Source organism: Salvelinus sp. IW2-2015, linkage group LG14 (genome assembly GCF_002910315.2).
Source record: "Salvelinus sp. IW2-2015 linkage group LG14, ASM291031v2, whole genome shotgun sequence".
Classification (NCBI taxonomy): Eukaryota; Metazoa; Chordata; class Actinopteri; order Salmoniformes; family Salmonidae; genus Salvelinus; species Salvelinus sp. IW2-2015.
This window is the reverse complement of record NC_036854.1, coordinates 41,980,175-41,999,421: the sequence shown is the minus strand read 5'-3', so window position 1 is coordinate 41,999,421 and position 19,247 is coordinate 41,980,175. Positions and strand designations below refer to the sequence as shown.

General features: G+C 42.5%; 1 pseudogene; it reads right to left on the bottom strand.

Moving 5' to 3' along the window:
* Positions 1 to 3,174: 3,174 nt before the first annotated feature.
* The window catches only part of LOC111973562 (partitioning defective 3 homolog), an 807,950-nt pseudogene continuing 791,877 nt past the window's right edge, over positions 3,175 to 19,247 (bottom strand).

The following is a 19,247-nucleotide window of genomic DNA, read 5'->3' as shown; positions in this document are numbered from 1 at the left end:
CCTTGATGAAAACCTCCTCTTGAGCGCTCAGGACCTCAGACTGGGAAAAGTTTCACTTTCCTACAGGGCAACTACCCTAAGCATACAGCCAAGACAACGGAGGAGTGGTTTCGGGACAAGTCTCTGAATTTCTGTGATTGGCCCAGCCAGAGCTCAGACTTGAACCAGATCAGACATCTCTGGAGARACCTGAAAATAGCTGTGCAGCGATGCTCCCCATCCAACCTGACAGAGATTGAGAGAATCTTCAGAGAAAAATTTGAGAAACTCCCCAAATACAGGTGTGCCAAGCTTGTAGCGTCATACCCAAGAAAACTCAAGGCTGTTATCGCTGCCAAAGGTGCTTCAACAAAGTACTGAGTGAAGGGTCTAAATACTTATATAAATGTGACAGTTTTTTAAATGTAATACATTTGCAAACATTTCTAAAAACAAGTTTTTGCTTTTTCATTGTGGGGTATTGTGTTTAGATTGATGAGTATTTTTTACTTTTTTAATACATTTTAGAATAAGGCTGTAATGTAACARAATGTGGAAAAAGKSAAGGGGTCTGAATACTTTCTAAATGCWCTGTATCTKTYTTTTTTCTCATGCATTCTCTGATAGTTGTTTGCATCATATCTAGGTAGTCTTTTTTGTTATAAAATAATCTTTATTAAAAATATTATTCAGTGGGCTTTTTTGCCTATTTTGTATATTTTCAACCCTTACCAGGTTGACATCACGGAAGGTGCTTAATAAGACAGCACTGGAATAGAAAGTAGTAGTACCTTAAAACTAGAAAGTGAATGATGAACTAACTAGAAAGTGAATGATGAACGAACTAGAAAGTGAGTATTAAACTACTGATGTAAGATCTTGTTAGGGAAAATAAAGTCTGACATTTTAAAGTGGAAATTACAAACTTTAGAAGCCATTTTAAACCTTAAATATACTACAAGTTTGCGTTTCCTGCTGTGTATGAAAATTCTCAGCAACAAAARAATGATCAAATTAAGATACTACATCTTTAACTATACTGAACAAAAATATAAATGYAAMATTTTCAGAGATTTTGCTGAGTTACAGTTCATATGACGAAATCASTCAATTGAAATACATTTATTAAATCAAATAAAATTGTATTTGTCACATGCRAYGAAYACAACAGGTGTAGTAGACCTTACCGTGAAATGCTTACTTACAAGCCMTTAACCAATAMTGCAGAACTGTTTAAAAGTAAGAAAATATTTGCAAAAAGAAATAAAGAACTAATAAAATAAACTAAAGTAAGAAAAAAAGTAACACAATAAAATAACAATAATGAGGCTATATACCTTAAAAGAAATGGGCCTCAGGATCTCATCACRCTTTTCTGTGCATTCAAATTGCCATCAATWAAATGCAATAGTGTTCGTTGTCCGTAGCTTATKYCTGCCCATACCATAAGCCCACCGCCACCATGGAGCACTMCTTTCACCMACACGACGCCATACACGTTGTCTGCGGTTGTGAGGCCGGTTGGACGTACTRCCAAATTCTCCAAAATGACGGGGCGGCTTATGGTAGAGAAATTAAMATTCAATTCTCTGGCAACAGCTTTGGTGGATATTCCTGGAGTCAGCATGTCAATTGCACGCTCCCTCAAAACTTGAGACATCTGTGGCATTGTGTTGTTTGACAAAACTKCACATTTTAGAGAGACCTTTTGTCGCCAACACAAGATGCCCCTGTGTAATGATCAYACTGTTTAATCAGATTCTTGATATGCCACACCTGTCAGGTGGATRGGTTATCTTGGCAAAGGAGAAATGCTCAACAACAGGGATGTAAACAAATTTGTGCACAACATTTGAGAGAATTTTTTTTTGTGAGTATGGAACATCTCTGGGATCTTTTATTTCGGACTAACACTTTACATGTTGCGTTTATATTTTTGTTCAGTGTAGAAAGTGAATATTGAACTAACACGCAGGTGGATCCTCTCTGGTTCTGTTTGCTTTAGTGATACTATACTCCATCAAAAGCAGTGCTGGGGAAGACGCTGCCTCCCTGGTGTACAGAACAGGGTTCATTCAGAGGGTGGTCTTTAGAGTTTCCTTTATGGGGTTTAATGCTGGGTATATGGGGTCTAGAAGCTGAATATCAGAGCTATACTGACAGCAAGGGAAATTTTACACAGTTTGAGTCCTCCAATTTTACTCATCTGGTTCTCCCTGAGAGAGAGAGAGAGAGAGAGAGAGAGAGAGAGACAGAGAGAGACAGAGAGAGAAGAGAGAGAGAGAGAGAGAGAGAGAGAGAGAGAGAGAGAGAGAGAGAGAGAGAGAGAGAGAGAGAGAGAGAGAGAGAGAGAGAGAGAGAGAGAGAGAGAGAGAGAGAGAGAGAGAGAGAGAGAGAGAGAGAGAGAGAGAGAGAGAGAGAGAGAGAGAGAGAGAGAGAAGAGGAGAGAGAGAGAGAGGAGGAGAGAGAGAGAGAGATAAGTACAGTTACAATATATCAGAGAGAGAGAAAGTTACAGTATATCTTTAGCCACAGCGAGTTGAACACTCTTTCTCCTCGAACATAGAGCATTCCCTATCCATTCAGAACAGACTGATCCCTTCAACATATCTCCCCTTTTCTTCCAGCCAAAGAACTGACAGAACTACAGTACTTCTCGCAGACTCCTTTAGAAATGTAAATGAACAGAGACAGCTTCACTAAAAACCTGCTGGTCCCTGAGAGTTAGTTGAACTTCATAAATATGACAATAGTATTTATGGCTGACTGAGTCATTAGCCGTCCCATTATCCTGTTGGCCAGCCCTGTGATGTGATAGCTCCGAGAACAACGTTATAGTGATCCACCAGCCAGAAGATTAAAGACATGGGATGCGTCCACAATGGCACCCTATTCCCTGTATAGTGCACTTGTTCTGACCAGAGCCCTATGGGCGCTGGGGGAAAGTAGTGCACTATAAAGGGAATAGGATGCCATTTAGGACACAAAACGAAGAAAGGGAATCATGATTTTGTTCTCTTTCTTTCCTTTCCTCTGTATTTACTGGTCCATATTCCGAGTTTGGAACGTCCTCACCACATAAATCACGGTCAATGAAGTTGTACTCCGAGACGAGGAATACTTTGTGGATCTGTTACAACAACGACATTGTTGGAGACGTAATCATTTGTTTCAGTTTGTGCCACAAAGTTCTAGTTAGTTGTAACCAGGAAGGAAGCAGCCTTCCATATTTATTTATTTAGTCAAATGTGATATGTACAGTACAGAGACAGAGGCTGTATAGAGTTTTTAATACACCAGGTACAATTCTTATAAACCAATCACACTGTTCTTATTACATAAGTCATTGGGAAAACACCCTAGAGAGTACCTAATTACCGTTTATAAAAGATGACAAGGAACAGTCATAAAAATACATYGTGTAGGATTACTATTTTTCTCTCATGATTAAATCATTAGCTTGTGGCAGGCAAAACAATGCAATCAGTGTGTCAATAAGACAGACGACACAAACAAAGGTCTATAAAATAAAAAAATGGATGAACATGTGCATGACGTAATATTTGCTATACAAAAAAAATGACTTGTTGGATATGGCAGGCACTTGATCCACTTCCAAGTCTAACGTGTGGAACACTGTGGAAACATCAAGCACCAGAACCAGCTGTTTGGTTAGAATATTCTCCCCCTTCCCCCGACTCCTCCTCCTTACAACCCAGAAAAGACTTAGAACCACATTAAAAAGCAGAGAAAGGAATAATACGGTAGCAATATGTTTGGAACGGAGGGCGATATCACTTATTGAGAAGYATATAAAACTATGGTGAGAGAGTGCGAAAGGGAGGAAAAGAGGCAAACAGTCAGAGAGAGAGAGAGGGGCGACGAGCGAAAGAGAGAGAAAGCAAGAGAGGAAGCGATAAAAAATTGGGAAAGAGAGAGCGTGAATATGGAAGTATGGAAATGTCAAATGTGCCTTTTTCTCCAGCCCTGGTCTGTTCCAGCGGCTCAGTGGAATAGTTCTGAGAAAGCAATAGAACTCATCACCAGTTGGGTCAATCTACCCTTACAGACTGCCTCATTCCCACCTCCCACTTGTCTTATTCGCTTCACTCCTCTCCTATTGCCGTTTCATTGACACCAACCATTGTTTCAACCTCTGCCAAGGTACATTCAAAGACATGGGAGGCATCACATTACAGGCACTGTTAACAGTACACCCATACGCACACACCCACAAACCCACCCACCCACACACACACACACATTCTCACCCACACACAGATGAGAAAAAAATATGGCAATGGTAGTTAAAACATGAATTACGACAGTATTGATTACTTATAAACGGTAGTAGAATGAAATGAAATGAAACAGAGATTGTTTTTTTTAGCTGGGCCTCGAAAAAGACAGACAGTCATGCTGTGAGGCTGTATGTGACGCTGTTCAGGAACGTTGTAGTGAACAGTATGTGGTTTCCCGGTAACCACCTTAATGAAAAATGTGGAGCAGCAGTCAGTCGGATGGGTCAGGACAGACTGGTTAAAGACTGGCTTTAGTTACAGTGACTCAGCCGAGGCAACGGCCAAACGGTCAGGCAGAAACACCATGGCAGACCCAGCCTAACCCTCCCACTCTACCTCTAACCCATCCACCACCCCCTCACTAGCGCCGCCCAGACACAACACAGATACATGTTTCATGAGCTACATTAATTAATAACCCAACCCTGACCTCATTTATACTGATGAATCCCCCAGATGAAAGGAGTTCAAATCAAGTCAAATCAAATGTATTTATAAAGCCCTTTTTACATCAGCAGATGTCAAAAAGTGCGTATACAGAAACCCAGCCTGAAACCCCACAGTGAAATGAGATCTAAAGGTCTACCTCTGGTTGAGGAGGAGAGGAGGAGAACTACAAAAGAAAGGAGGAACAAAAAACAACGGTAGAGGATAAAATGCTAGAGAGAGAGAGAGAGCATGCGAGGCTGAGTTTAAATAAGAAGGGTGTCATAGTCCCGGGGGAAATGTTCTCTGTAGTGTAGCTGGGAACTGTAGGGTTGTCTTACCCCAGAGATCGGACATGCTGGTTAACCCAGTGCTCTTTATGTCAACACATGCTGACGGCAGCATATAGAACCCTACAGAAACACACCCAAACACAATCTAGGTCATACACAAATACTTGAGAGTATACACTTGCGTCAGAAGTTGCTCATGGGTGATACGTKGGTGAAAATACTGTGGGGTGCTGATTGACAGGATGTTTTGTAGATACAATGCAGGACGATGAAGGTGTCCAAATACACAAGCCACAGGAAGGGTGAGGACTAGACTCTTAAAGACCCAGTGCAGCCAAAAACGTGATTTGGTAGGCCATACAAGCTCACACAGCGAAGTGGTAAACCACACAAGCTCACACACTATTTTGGAATAATGCTGTGAAATTGTGAAAATTATGATAATGTCCTTTTAGTAACTGTTTGAAAAGACCGCCTGAAATTTCAGCCTGCTTTGGTGGGATGGAGTTTTGGCCTAACTGGTGACATCGCCAGGCGGTAAATTAGTYAATAGACCAATAAGAAAGAGTTCCAAACCCCTCTGCCGATAACAGCTAGTTTTCTGTTTTCCTCTCCCCACTCAGACCACTCCCTATCAAAATTCTTGTTTGAGAAATTGCTCTTTACTAAGAAGTTATTTTAGTTTCTTTTTGACCATTTTAATTTAAAACAATCACAATAACGTACTTAATTGTTACCCATAAATGATWTGATATTGAGATAAAAACGGCTGCATTCGACCTTTAAGGCAGGACAGTCTTCCCACAAGGCACTTAAAGTGGGAAGATCACGATGGCAGACACAGAGCAGACAACTGGTGATTGGGGTGAATAGAATCCTGACTGTAAAGTTTGTTATAAAAACACCAACATAGAAATACAATTAATTAAACCTCTGTGTTGAAGCCATTCAAAGATATCTAGTGGACTTTAAAAAGATCCAGACTCTCTTATATTATTGCTGCTGATAATCATCAACCCCTCCTCCATCCTCCAGTTCCTCTTATCCCTCCTTTGCCCCTCAGGAGTAAAATGGACGTCCTTTCTCTGAGCCCTGCAGCCTGTTGAGCCTGGCCAGCTGAGATGGAGAGGGGGGCACATCCTGGCGGTACGGGCCCTTGGGTGTGGCTGTGACAGGGATCGGGGCCTGGGTCAGGACTGGATCCTGGGGAAGGGTTGGAGTCGGGGCTGGGGGAATGTCATCGTAGCTGGTGTTGGTGACAGGGACCCCCTCCTGTGGCGGCGGTAGCCTCATCTTGGCCTCAGACTGCTCCCTGCGTCTCTGCTCCTGCCTCAGCAGCTCCTGGGTCTCCAGCAGGACGCGGGCATTGAAGCCACTGGCCCCACTGTGCAGGTAGCCATTCCTGGAGCCCTGGTAGCTGGAGTAGCGGGGGTTCTCCTTGGCCGTCTGGAAGACCTCGCCCGGCGGGAAGGCTTTGTCACACGACTCCTGGGACACTGTGCTGGGGGTCTTACGAGGTTGCCTGGAGGACACAAGAACAACATAGTTTCATGAGCTACACTTTTATTTTCAATCTTTGCAACATGGTTGTATAGGATTTTTTTTTGTAGTTGCGTAATTCACCAGAAACAAAAAAGGAGAAATGAGGCAAAAATGAGATGGAGATCTGCCAAGGTCTTCTTTCTGTAACTATGATGACATTGATCAGATACATGAAGACATAAAGACAGGATACACAAAGGTAGAAAGACAGGGATACATGAAGGTGAAAAGACAGGATACATGAAGGCAGAAAGACAGGATACATGAAGGCATAAAGACAGGATACAACAAGGTAGAAAGACAGGATACATGAAGGCATGAAGACAGATACATGAAGACAAAGACAGGATACAAGAAGGCATGAAGACTGGATACATGAAGGCATAAGACGGATACATGAAGGCATAAAGACAGGATACACAAAGGTAGAAAGACAGGATACATGAAGCATGAAGACAGGATACATGAAGACAAAGACAGGATACAAGAAGCATGAAGACTGGATACATGAAGCATGAAGACAGGATACATGAAGGCATAAAGAAGGATACATGAAGGCATAAAGACAGGATACACAAAGGTAGAAAGACAGGATACATGAAGGCATAAAGACAGGATACATGAAGACAAAGACAGGATACAAGAAGGCATGAAGACTGATACATGAAGGGATGAAGACAGGAACAGAAGGCATAAGAGGAACATGAAGGCATAAAGACAGGATACACAAAGGTAGAAAGACAGGATACATGAAGGCATAAAGACAGGATACATGAAGACAAAGACAGGATACAAGAAGGCATGAAGACTGGATACATGAAGGCATAAAGACAGGATACATGAAGGCATAAAGACAGGATACACAAAGGTAGAAAGACAGGATACATGAAGGCATGAAGACAGGATACATGAAGACAAAGACAGGATACAAGAAGGCATGAAGACTGGGATAAATGAAGGCATGAAGACAGGATACATGAAGGCATAAAGACAGGATACATGAAGGCATAAAGACAGATACACAAAGGTAGAAAGACAGGATACATGAAGGCATAAAGACAGGATACATGAAGACAAAGACAGGATACAAGAAGGCATGAAGACTGGATACATGAAGGCATGAAGACAGGAACATGAAGGCATAAAGACAGGATACATGAAGGCATAAAGACAGGATACACAAAGGTAGAAAGACAGGATACATGAAAGCATTAAGACAGGATACATGAAGACAAAGACAGGATACAAGAAGGCATGAAAGACTGGATACATGAAGACATTGAAAAAACAGGATACATGAAGGCATAAAGACAGGATACATGAAGGCATAAGACAGGAAACATGAAGGCATAAAGACAGGATACATGAAGGCATAAAGACAGGATACCAGAAGACGTAAAGACAGAATACATGAAGGCATAAAGACAGGATACATGAAGACATAAGAACAGGATACATGAATGCGTAAAAACAGGATACATGAAGGCATGAAGACTGGATACATGAAGCATAAAGATAGGATACATGAAGGCATAAAGAACAGGATACATGAAGGCATAAAGACAGGATACATGAAGACATAAAGACAGGATACACAAAGGTAGAAAACAGGATACATAAAGGCATAAAGACAGGATACATGAAGACAAAGACAGGAACAAGAAGGCATGAAGACTGGATACATGAAGGCATAAAAGACAGGATACATGAAGGCATAAAGACAGGATACACAAAGGTAGAAAGACAGGATACATGAAGGCATAAAGACAGGAAACATGAAGACAAAGACAGGATACAAAAGGCATGAAGACTGGATACATGAAGACAGGATACATGAAGACATGAAGACAGGATACATGAAGGCATAAAGGCAGGATACATGAAGGCATAAAGACAGGATACATGAAGACAAAGACAGGAAACAAGAAGGCACGTAGACTGGATACAAGAAGGCATGAAGACTGGATACATGAAGGCATAAAGACAGGATACATGAAGGCATAAAGACAGGATACACAAAGGTAGAAAGACAGGATACATGAAGGCATAAAGACAGGATACATGAAGACAAAGACAGGATACAAGAAGGCATGAAGACTGGATACATGAGACATGAAGACAGGATACATGAAGCATAAAGACAGGATACATGAAGACAAAGACAGGATACAAGAAGGCATGAAGACTGGATACAAGAAGGCATAAAGACAGGATACATGAAGACATAAAGACGGATACATGAAGGCGTAAAGGCAGGATACATGAAGGCATAAAGACAGGGTACATGAAGACAAAGACAGGATACATGAAGGCATAAAGACAGGATACACAAAGGTAGAAAGACAGGATACATGAAGGCATAAAGACAGGATACATGAAGACAAAGACAGGATACAAGAAGGCATGAAGACTGGATACATGAAGGCATGAAACAGGATACATGAAGGCATAAAGACAGGATACAGAAGGCATAAAGACAGGATACACACAGGTAGAAAGACAGGATACATGAAGGCATAAAGACAGGATACATGAAGACAAAGACAGGATACAAGAAGGCGTGAAGACTGGATACATGAAGAAATGAAGACAGGATACATGAAGGCATAAGGACAGGATACATGAAGGCATAAAGACAGGAAACATGAAGGCATAAAGACAGGATACATGAAGGCATAAAGACAGGATACATGAAGGCATGCAGACTGGATACATGAAGACATAAAGACAGGATACATGAAGACAAAGACAGGATACATGAAGAGACAAAGACAGGATTCATGAAGACATAAAGACAGGATACATGAAGGCATATAGACAGAATACATGAAGGCATATAGACAGAATACATGAAGACATAAAGACAGAATACATGAAGACATAAAGGCAGGACACATGAAGACAAAGACGGGATATATGAAGACATAAAAACAGAAGACAGGATACATGAAGACATAAAGACAGAACACATGAAGACATAAATACACGATACAGAAGACATAAAGACAGGATACATGAAGACAAAGACAGAATACATGAAGACATAAAGACAGAATACACGAAGACATAAATACACGATACATGAAGAACATAAAGAAGGATACATGAAGACAAAGACAGAATACATGAAGACATAAAGACAGGATACATGAAGACATAAAGCAGGATACATGAAGACTAAAGACAGGATACATGAAGACATAAGACAAGATACATGAAGACAAAGACAGGATACATGAAGACATAAAGACAGGATACATGAAGACATAAAGACAATATACATAAAGACAAAGACAATATACATGAAGACATAAAGACAGGATACATGAAGACATAAAGACAGGATACATAAAGACATAATGACAAGAAACATGAAGACAAAGACAGCATACATGAAGACAAAAAGACAGGATACATGAAAGACATAAAGGACAGGATACATGAAGACATTAAAGACATGAAGACAGGATACATGAAGACATTAAAGACAGGACACATGAAGACATAGAGACAGAATACATGAAGACAAAGACGGGATACATGAAGACAGGATACATGAAGACATAAAGACAGGACACATGAAGACATAAGAACAGAATACATGAAGACAAAGACGGGATACATGAAGACCAGGATACATGAAGACATAAAGACAGGACACATGAAGACAAAGACGGGATACATGAAGAAACATACAGAGAGTGAAGGGGAACAAATGGAGGGTTGTTAACAACAGCGGCACAATTATTTCCACGGATATAAACACACACAAACCTCCACACAAAACTGCAGCTTTCACACATTGATCTCCTTTTAGAGACGGGCACTTTTACCACAGACACAGTAATGGCTGCCCTCTCAGCTGCATGATCTGCCTCTGTCCAGCCGTCTGCTAGCCTATGACTGACTTGACGCATGCAACCCCCCCACACGGGCAGGCACACACACAAACGCATACACGCGCACACACACACACACACACACACATTTATTTTATTTTATTGTGTCTAAAAGCCATCATTGGGAGATGTGTCCTCTTAGGCTAACGTGTGTGTGCCTGGCCACCTTCTCAATTATTAGAATCCATTAAGGAAGCAATGTGATGTGAGATGGAAGATGTGTGACATTGSYGGCATCCCAAATGGCACCCTATTCCCTATATAGTGCACTACTTTTGACCAGTGCCCATAGGGAATAGGGTGCCATTTGGGATACAGACAGTGTCTTCCTTTACTGTRCGTTTGGGTGCAAAGAGAGAGAGAGATCCCATTCACACCTCACTGACCTCACACAGTTTAAAAGGGTTTCGAGTTCACATCACACAGAACAGAACAGAGCTGGAGCAGGGAGCTGGGAGCTGGGGGTCARGGCATGACATGCTTTCAGACTAGTGACAGGAAGCTCACAGTCCTGACTGCCTGCTTCCCAAATGGCACCCGATTCCCTACACAGTGCACTGCCTTTGACCAGGGCTCATAGTGCTCTGTAGGGAATAGGGTGCAATTTAAGACTGAGCCCATGGATGCCTGGCCTGTTCCTTATCTCTAGAACTGTATGGTAGTGAGGTGAGAGTGAGGTCTACCGTACGTRCAAGCTGCTATTAAAAACTGTACACAGCAGTCAGCCCTATGTTAGCCTGCCAGCCATGGACAAAATACCCCTATTGAAGGCCAGCGAAGCCAGAGTTTTTGCCCTCTCCAACTGTAGCTCAAAAAGGGATCCATGACACACACAGCCATGTGTGACTGTTTGCTGTGGTTAGTAAAATAAAACGGCTAATAAGATATTTATCTGGATAGGGGATGTGAAAACGGAACATTTGCATGGGGCTGGTCTGGTCTGCCATTGATAAGACCTGAGTTCCACATGGAGCTGTTTTAAATCAAACGTCCATATGATACTACATAATACAGCCACAGAGACTTGGGGCGCGCATCTGCATTCGCTTTGGACAATGACAACAGCAGAAAAATAAGATAGTAATAATTCTCTATCCCTCGCCTCTATCCGTCCTTCCAGCCCTCCATCCCTCCCCCCTTCACCTGTCCTTCTCGTGGTCTGATTTTAACGGTGTATCCCCTTGTAAATGAGCCACTGCGAATGGTGGCCTCTGTGCTCTCTTCTGGCTGAGGAGAGGGGATGAGCTGAAACACATGGCAGTACTCAGACACTGTGGATCTTTGTGTGTGTGTGTGTGTGTGTGTGTGTGTGTGTGTGTGTGTGTGTGTGTGTGTGTGTGTGTGTGTGTGTGTGTGTGTGGTGTGTGTGGTGTGGTGTGGTGTGTGTGCAATCAAAGCCAAGGCAGATGTGGGAACACTGTAGAGAGAGTCTTACACATGCTCAGCCTATGAGAATGAGAGAGGAAAAGAGAGCGATAACTCTGAATCTGTACTCCACAACAGCCACAGCTCACGTGGGAGGTGTTCGTTCAGAACCGTGTGACGCTTCATATAGAACTTAGTGACTTGTAGTTCCAATGCGGTTTTTAGTGCTGATGACGTAGATGGAGGGTTGATATGGGGCAACATACAATCAAGGAGAAAGATCTGTATGGGAAATAGTTACATAGTGGTATTGACACTCTGTATCTCCTACTCTTCTCCAAGATGGGAATTAAAAGCATTCTTACTTACAGTGGTGAGGGGAGGGTTATTGAAAGGCAAAAGATACAGTATGTCATCATGAAATACGTTGGTTAAATTTAGAAGGACAGAATTTAACAAACAAAGTCAGGAAGTTGGCTTCAAGAAGAATCTGTGGCTGGCTGCTGTGTCTGTGTGGTTTTGCAACTGCAGCTGGTAAGAGATCAGGGTTGATCAAAATGGAACACACACACTCACACACATACAGGCATGTACACATACACATTCACACGGGTATGTACACACACACACACACACACACACACACACACACACACACACACACACACACCACACACCACACACACACACACACACACACACACACACACACACACACACACACACACACGCAAACACACACACACGCACACGCACACACACAACATGCACAACAACACACATGCGCACACATGCACACACACACGACACATGCACACACACAGACACATGCACACACACAGACACATGACACATCACACACACTAACAGTGAAGGAAAGAGAAAAACACAGAAAAACATGTACCTTGTCCTTCAATGCCAAAGGCCCATGGGTATATTGTACAAACACATTATATAAAATTTGAACAATGTTTACTTTTTCAGGAAACTAAGTTGTTTGTTTACATGAGGAATGTGAGTGTGCGTGTGCGTGTGCGTGTGTGTGTCTGGCAGCTACAGACTGGCACTGAACGAAGCTTATCCTGCCTGCTACTTACGCCAGCTAAGCACCCTTCTGACTGCAATCAGCCCCCGTCTCTCCTCCTCACCCTGTCTGGCCTAGCTAACCCTGTTCCATAACAAGAGTTCATTAGAGAAACGTCCGACCCTCCTCACATCCCAGACCACCACTAAGCCTATCAGTATCAGATAGCATGGATTCTCAGGAGGGTTTTTGGGAAGACTGGGTTTTAGGGAATGGCCTCTTGGTTGTATGGATGACTGCCCTCACTTCCCGTTTTAAAGTCATTACACAGGGAAGAGGAGAGGGGATTGTGGGTATTATGGGTCCTGAGTAAGACTTGAGTTCCTAATGAGGATCCGTGTGTGTCCTGACGTTTGCTCTGACTTTCCTATTTAGGGTCAAAGGCATGCTACACTCAGCTGACCCTGGCTGAAAGAGGTTATGAGATTATAGGAGGAATGCTTATCAAAGGACAAGGTCCGATGATCTTCCTCAGGAGATGAGGACTTTCCCTAGGGAACCATGTTAAAGATGAGGACTTTCCCTAGGGAAACCATGTTAAAGATGAGGACTTTCCTAGGGAACCATGTTAAGATGAGGACTTTCCCAGGAAACCATGTTAAAGATGAGGACTTTCCCTAGGAAACCATGTTAAAGATGAGACTTTCCCTAGGGAAACATGTTAAACGCAGGCATGGGAAAAGCAATAGTCACATTAACACATTTCTCTGTGTTGTAAATAACTTTGAAAGAATATATGGATTGGTCAATGTTGGTATGGGGAAAAGTGATAGCAAACGAATCCTACCACCAAAAGCCAACTAACACTTCTGTTTAAAACAACTAGGAAGGAAATGTATGGATTGGTCAACATGCCATTGCACATATTGATCGGTGCGTTTGTGTGCAGACCACAAAATCCATAACTATAGAGAGGGACAAGTTTTAATCAATCCAAGATTGATCGCCTAAGACCGCCATCTCAGAGCGTAGTAGTGTGTTTAAATGAGTGTTGTTTGTGCAGACCCCTGCATCCTTCTACTGGTTCTAGAACTCAACGTCTCTAGAGACTAACAGAACCCTTTTTTCTGGCCAATGAAATCAGAATTCATGAATGTGAGACCACACATATAAGGGTCTGTCATTGTTTAAACTGAACCGTGTAGCAATTGTCTGAAGAACACAATTAGATTCAGTGAAAGCTAAAGAAATCCGCTTTCACTTTTTACATTCTCCGTGTCTCAAAAAGATTCCATGATACAACCGCTAACTTTGGCTTATTGCCTTCAGCACAGTGAGGCGTGAGGGAAAAATAAAACAGCTGATGAATATGGGAATAAATAACTCAAAATAGCAGTCAGTCAAACTGTATCAGTAGTTGCCTTCAGTTAAGATGAGCTTTTTTTTCTTTAAGTACGTAAAGCTTAAGATGACGAGGAATCTTTCCACCACACCAGCGTCCCTCTGTCCGTTGGCTGTTAGATTTGCATTGACTGAGAGTGATTAGAGAAGTGCGTGCGAGCGCGTGTGCGATTAAAGAGGGTAGGAAGCTTTATATTAAAGTCGTCACAGAGAGACAGCTGGGAAGGCAAACACTGATATTAAAGTGGGTCCGAGGGCTCCAGATCATCTCTGATACTGTAAGCTTTATTGACGTTTCTGACAAATGCAAAATAAATGAGAAAGAGATAAGTGATGCAGCTCTGAATGCTGTGAAAGAGGAAGGCGGAAGTTGCTAAGATAAATGACTCTGAAAACCACTATTTTTAGGCACTGAGTGTGGTAGAGCGTTTTGATACCCATGTGATGAACTTGTTTCCCTCTGGTCGACACTAAAGAGAAAGTAGAGCGCTACGTGGGATTGTATTAAATGATTGCATTCCAAGAGTTTGCCCAAAATCATTTAACAGTCTAGAGATAACTTCAGTACAGTGTGGGTTTGAAACGTTTGACATTATTTGACGGTACGAGACAGAGACGATTTGAGAAGAGACGAAATAAAGAAGAGGGAGAGAGAGAGATGGAGAGATGGAGAGAGAGAGAGAGAGAGAGAAAGAAAAAAGAGAGAGAGAAAGAGAAAGAGAAAGAGAAAGAGAGAGAGAGAGAGAGAGAGAGAGAGAGAGAGAAGGAGAGAGAGAGAGAGAGAGAGAGAGAGGAGAGAGAGAGAGAGAGAGAGAGAGAGAGAGAGAGAGAGAGAGAGAGAGAGAAGAGAGAGAGAGGAGAGAGAGAGAGAGAGAAAGAGAGAGAGAGATGGAAAGAGAGAGATGGTGTATCTTACCGTGGCAGGGAACTGTACTGTCTTTGGGCCTGTGTAAATGAGTCTCGTCTCTTGTCTTGTCTCGGTCTCTGCACCTGTGACTCCACAGACACAGATTGGTGTCCGGTCAGGGTATGGGTCCCCGAGTTAGCCTGAAACACACTTCCCGGTTACACACAGTACATGTACACTTTACACTTTACACACACATACAATATATTTACAGCACATTTACACAATGRTTTTGGATACTCTGACATTATACACAAACCCTTAATAGAGCCCAGTAGAAAAGACATTGCGTACTTCTATTATCAAGACCAGAAGTCGATGGAAGGTAGGTTTCTCAAGAGCAAGAGTTTATTTGCTGGAGGATGTTGGTGGATGGCAGTAGGTGTTAATGAAGCAAACACCTAACCCTCTGACCCTGGCGGAGACTCATACTGTCATTAGTCTAGCCCACACATCCTTGACCCGGAGTGGAGAGCCATGATGGCGCCACCATTACCTGTTGCCATTGTTGGCATGCTTTAGCTGGTAGTTGGTGACCTTGACTACCACTGCCTGATCCAAAYGAGGAAGTGGCTCTGTGGCTTTGTTGTGTGAAGTCATCAGAATGGTTGGTATGGTATAATCATCACACGCACTCGCAGGCACACAACGCAAGACACATCACTAATGAGCTAGCTGATTAAAAACATGACAACCTAATTAGCAGTAGAGGCATGTACATGCTTGTACCTTTGGAGGATGTGTCAGAAGAACTGTTGACTTGAGTATTTTTTTAAACATATTTATTTATTTATTTATCTATAAAAGGCTTTGAGGGATATGCGGCTGAAGGGGATATGCTGTGGGTATAGGTACTGTATCATCAAGAGAACGTCTTTAAAATGTCTAATGCCTCCTGCAGATTTTCACATTGACAGCTGCAATAACAGCCTAATAGGCCAATTACAGAAATCACGCCGACCTCTCCCTTGGAAGTAAAAGAAATGATGCTATTACATTTTAGTCATTTCAGCATACASTCTTATCCAGAGCGACTTACAGTAGTGAGTGCATACATTTTCATACTTTTTTTGTACTGGTCCACTGTGGGAATCGAACCCACAACCCTGGTGCTTGCCATGCTCTACCAATTGAGCTACACAGGACCTATTACACGTGTGTCAAATGAATTGACCTTAATGTTTCAGGTTTCCCTGAAATAACACATCTTCCTCCACTCAAAAATGCTTGAAAACATAAACTGGTATCAGATTAAGCGTAAGGGAAACATGAAATGATTTTATTGGGCCTAAAAGCGGAGGGTGAGAAAATTATTTGGCACGCCGAAATAACTTTTTATGTCATTTCAATGGGGGATGGAGGATGGGATTCAGCCCAAGGCTTGACATTTCCTGTATTCAGGTTTCTTATTGTAGGGAGCTGAGATCTAACCATAGAAGAGAATGGCTTTGTCTCAAATGTCACCCTATTCCATATATAGTGCACTACTTTTGACATCGGCCCATAGGGCTCTGGTAAAAAAGTAGTGCACTATGTAGGGAAAAGGGTGCCATGTTAGGGAAGAAGGCAAGAGGAATGGCTGGGAGACAGAATCAGTCAGAGTAATACCATTAGCCAGGAAGGAGAATCTGATTATTCACTGTTCTGCGGGAATACAATGCCATATAAAACATGACATTTGCCAAAATCAAATCAAAAGATGTCATGTTCATTTTTTATTTAATAACAGGGAAAAGGATGTCAATACTTCATGTTTTTCCCTCCACGTTGCATATAGCCTAGCCTGTCAAGTCCATGGAGAAAGAATATACCACCTGTTAAAACACAAGAACATTCAGCGAGAAAGAGAGAGCGCGATTGAGACATAATTATGAAAATGATGTGCAGCTATCAAAAATAAAGAAACATGAAAACAGATGGAAAGGGAGGGAGAGTCTTGGACCTCCAACCTCACAGAGACACAGTCTAATAGTGATCATAGACTCACCCAACCCCATCTAGACTATCAGAGGAGGGTGAGGAGAGGGGCTCCTTCCCCACCACTGTCTTTATCCCAAACAGCACCCTACTCCCTACATCTTTTTTTTTGTTAGGTCCCTACCTTGTGCATTATATATAGGGAATAAAGTGTCATTTGGGACACACATACTGTTTACCCCATAGCATAGACAATGACTTCAAGAGCTCCGCTCAGCTCCACCTCCACACAAACAGCCATATGGAACACATTTCCCTGCGAATGTACTTGACTGGTGCACATAAAGACAGAGTGTGTATCCCAAATGGCATCCTGTTCCCTATATAGTGCACTACTTTTGATCAGGGCCCATAGGGCTAAACAGTATGAAAAGAGAAGGCAAGGCTAAGCCTGGGCCGGGATGGATAAAACCTACAGTTGGATAATGGATAATGACTCCACTCTCCCTTTAAATTGTTTCACACAGATCCAATTCCTGTCAATTTATTAACAGCGGGGCTAGTCCATTTGCGGTGAGGAGGGGTGTGCCACCCCCAGGCTACAGCTCCGTTCGCAGAACGCTCCGTGTGGTCCACCACTTCCTCTACTCAGCCCAGAGAACTCCGAGAGCTCAGAGAACGGACACAAATGGGAAGTGGCTTTCTTTATCGCCACATCTCAGACTTTAAGCACCTCAATACATCTCAGACTAAGTATCTCCTCCGTATAGGAAGTACATCAAAAACAGACCAGCCTGGTTATTAGGACCATATGCATGCATCCTCCTGAGACGTTTAAAAGGCATTTAAGAGCTGGTACATCTCTAAAGAATTAGTTATAGAATTATATGCGCTCATTCTGTATGTCTACATTTTACTGCTCCTAGCAGTAGTACACTGTATTACTGGAGAATAGGGGTGAAAAATGTTATTACATAGAGAATAATGGACATGCATAATCCAATGTTCCCCTTGAGTTCCCTCTCTCCCAGACACTCGCTCTCTCTCTCTGCACTATATCTTATCTCTGAACAGAAACACAATTTTKTATCTAAGTAACCACTGCAGTATGATAAAGACAAGGGCCCTGAACAGCAGTGTCTGTCTGTGTTATCTGTGAGTAGCCATTATCATACAACCAACCATACAACATAACCCCTCTACAAGTGAATCCCTATATTGCTCCCTGTGGCTGCGGCTGTGCTTGGGKTAATGCAACTTTTTAGCTGATGCAATGCCACATAACACAGTACAGAGTTGTATTATGATTAGAAACCGTCTTCGCCCTTGCCTCTGGTCTCTACCAAGTCAAGTGACTGCACTTACAAAGAGCTTACGCTTCACATGATTTCATGATAACCAGTTCAACACACATACGCTGTTTCTCCCTCCTGCATTGGCAAGGATTGTCCTGGATTCCCCTCGACTGTACTGCTTCTATGGTGGCTGAGTTTGTAGCCTTGTATGTTACTGGCGGATTCATTGTAATTCAAAGGAATTCACATAAATAAGAGTTTTAAGAGGAGCCGGTGGTGTTTTTGATCCAGTACCAGTATAATGGTGGAACATTCTCCTGTTCTGTGTGTTCATGCTGAACATGCTTCTCCGAGGCCAAGTCTCAAATGGCACCCTGTTCCCTAGGTCCCATAGGGCTCTGGTCAAAAGTAGCGCACAATATAGGGAATAGGGTGCCTTTTGGGACACAACCCCATCTATCCCACCCAACAACAAAGATAACATGTTATTGCTTAAGAACAGAGAGGCAGCCCTCGTGGAACATTCATGTGGTTTATTATGATGAACATCTGGAAATCCCCTCTCAGAAGGAATCTGCACCTTAGGCCTACGATGTGGGAGGGAGAGAAAACAAGACGAGGGCTAATTGTGTGAATTGGCTCAGGTTGTGTGACAGCCAGGCATAGGCTGTACATTACCACCATTATTCTATTATAGAAGACTGGAGGAGTCAAAGTTCTGACCGGAACATTCTTGCTATAGAGTCTGAGGCAGGGTTCTGTGTAGGGAGAGAGAGAGAGAGAGAGAGAGCAGACCCACCTTAGTTCACTTTAAGAGAGCTGGGGCTAAACCCTCGCCGGTAACACAACGTTAAAAACACACTAAATCTCCTCACTCTGTCTGTCTTTCTGTTTGTCT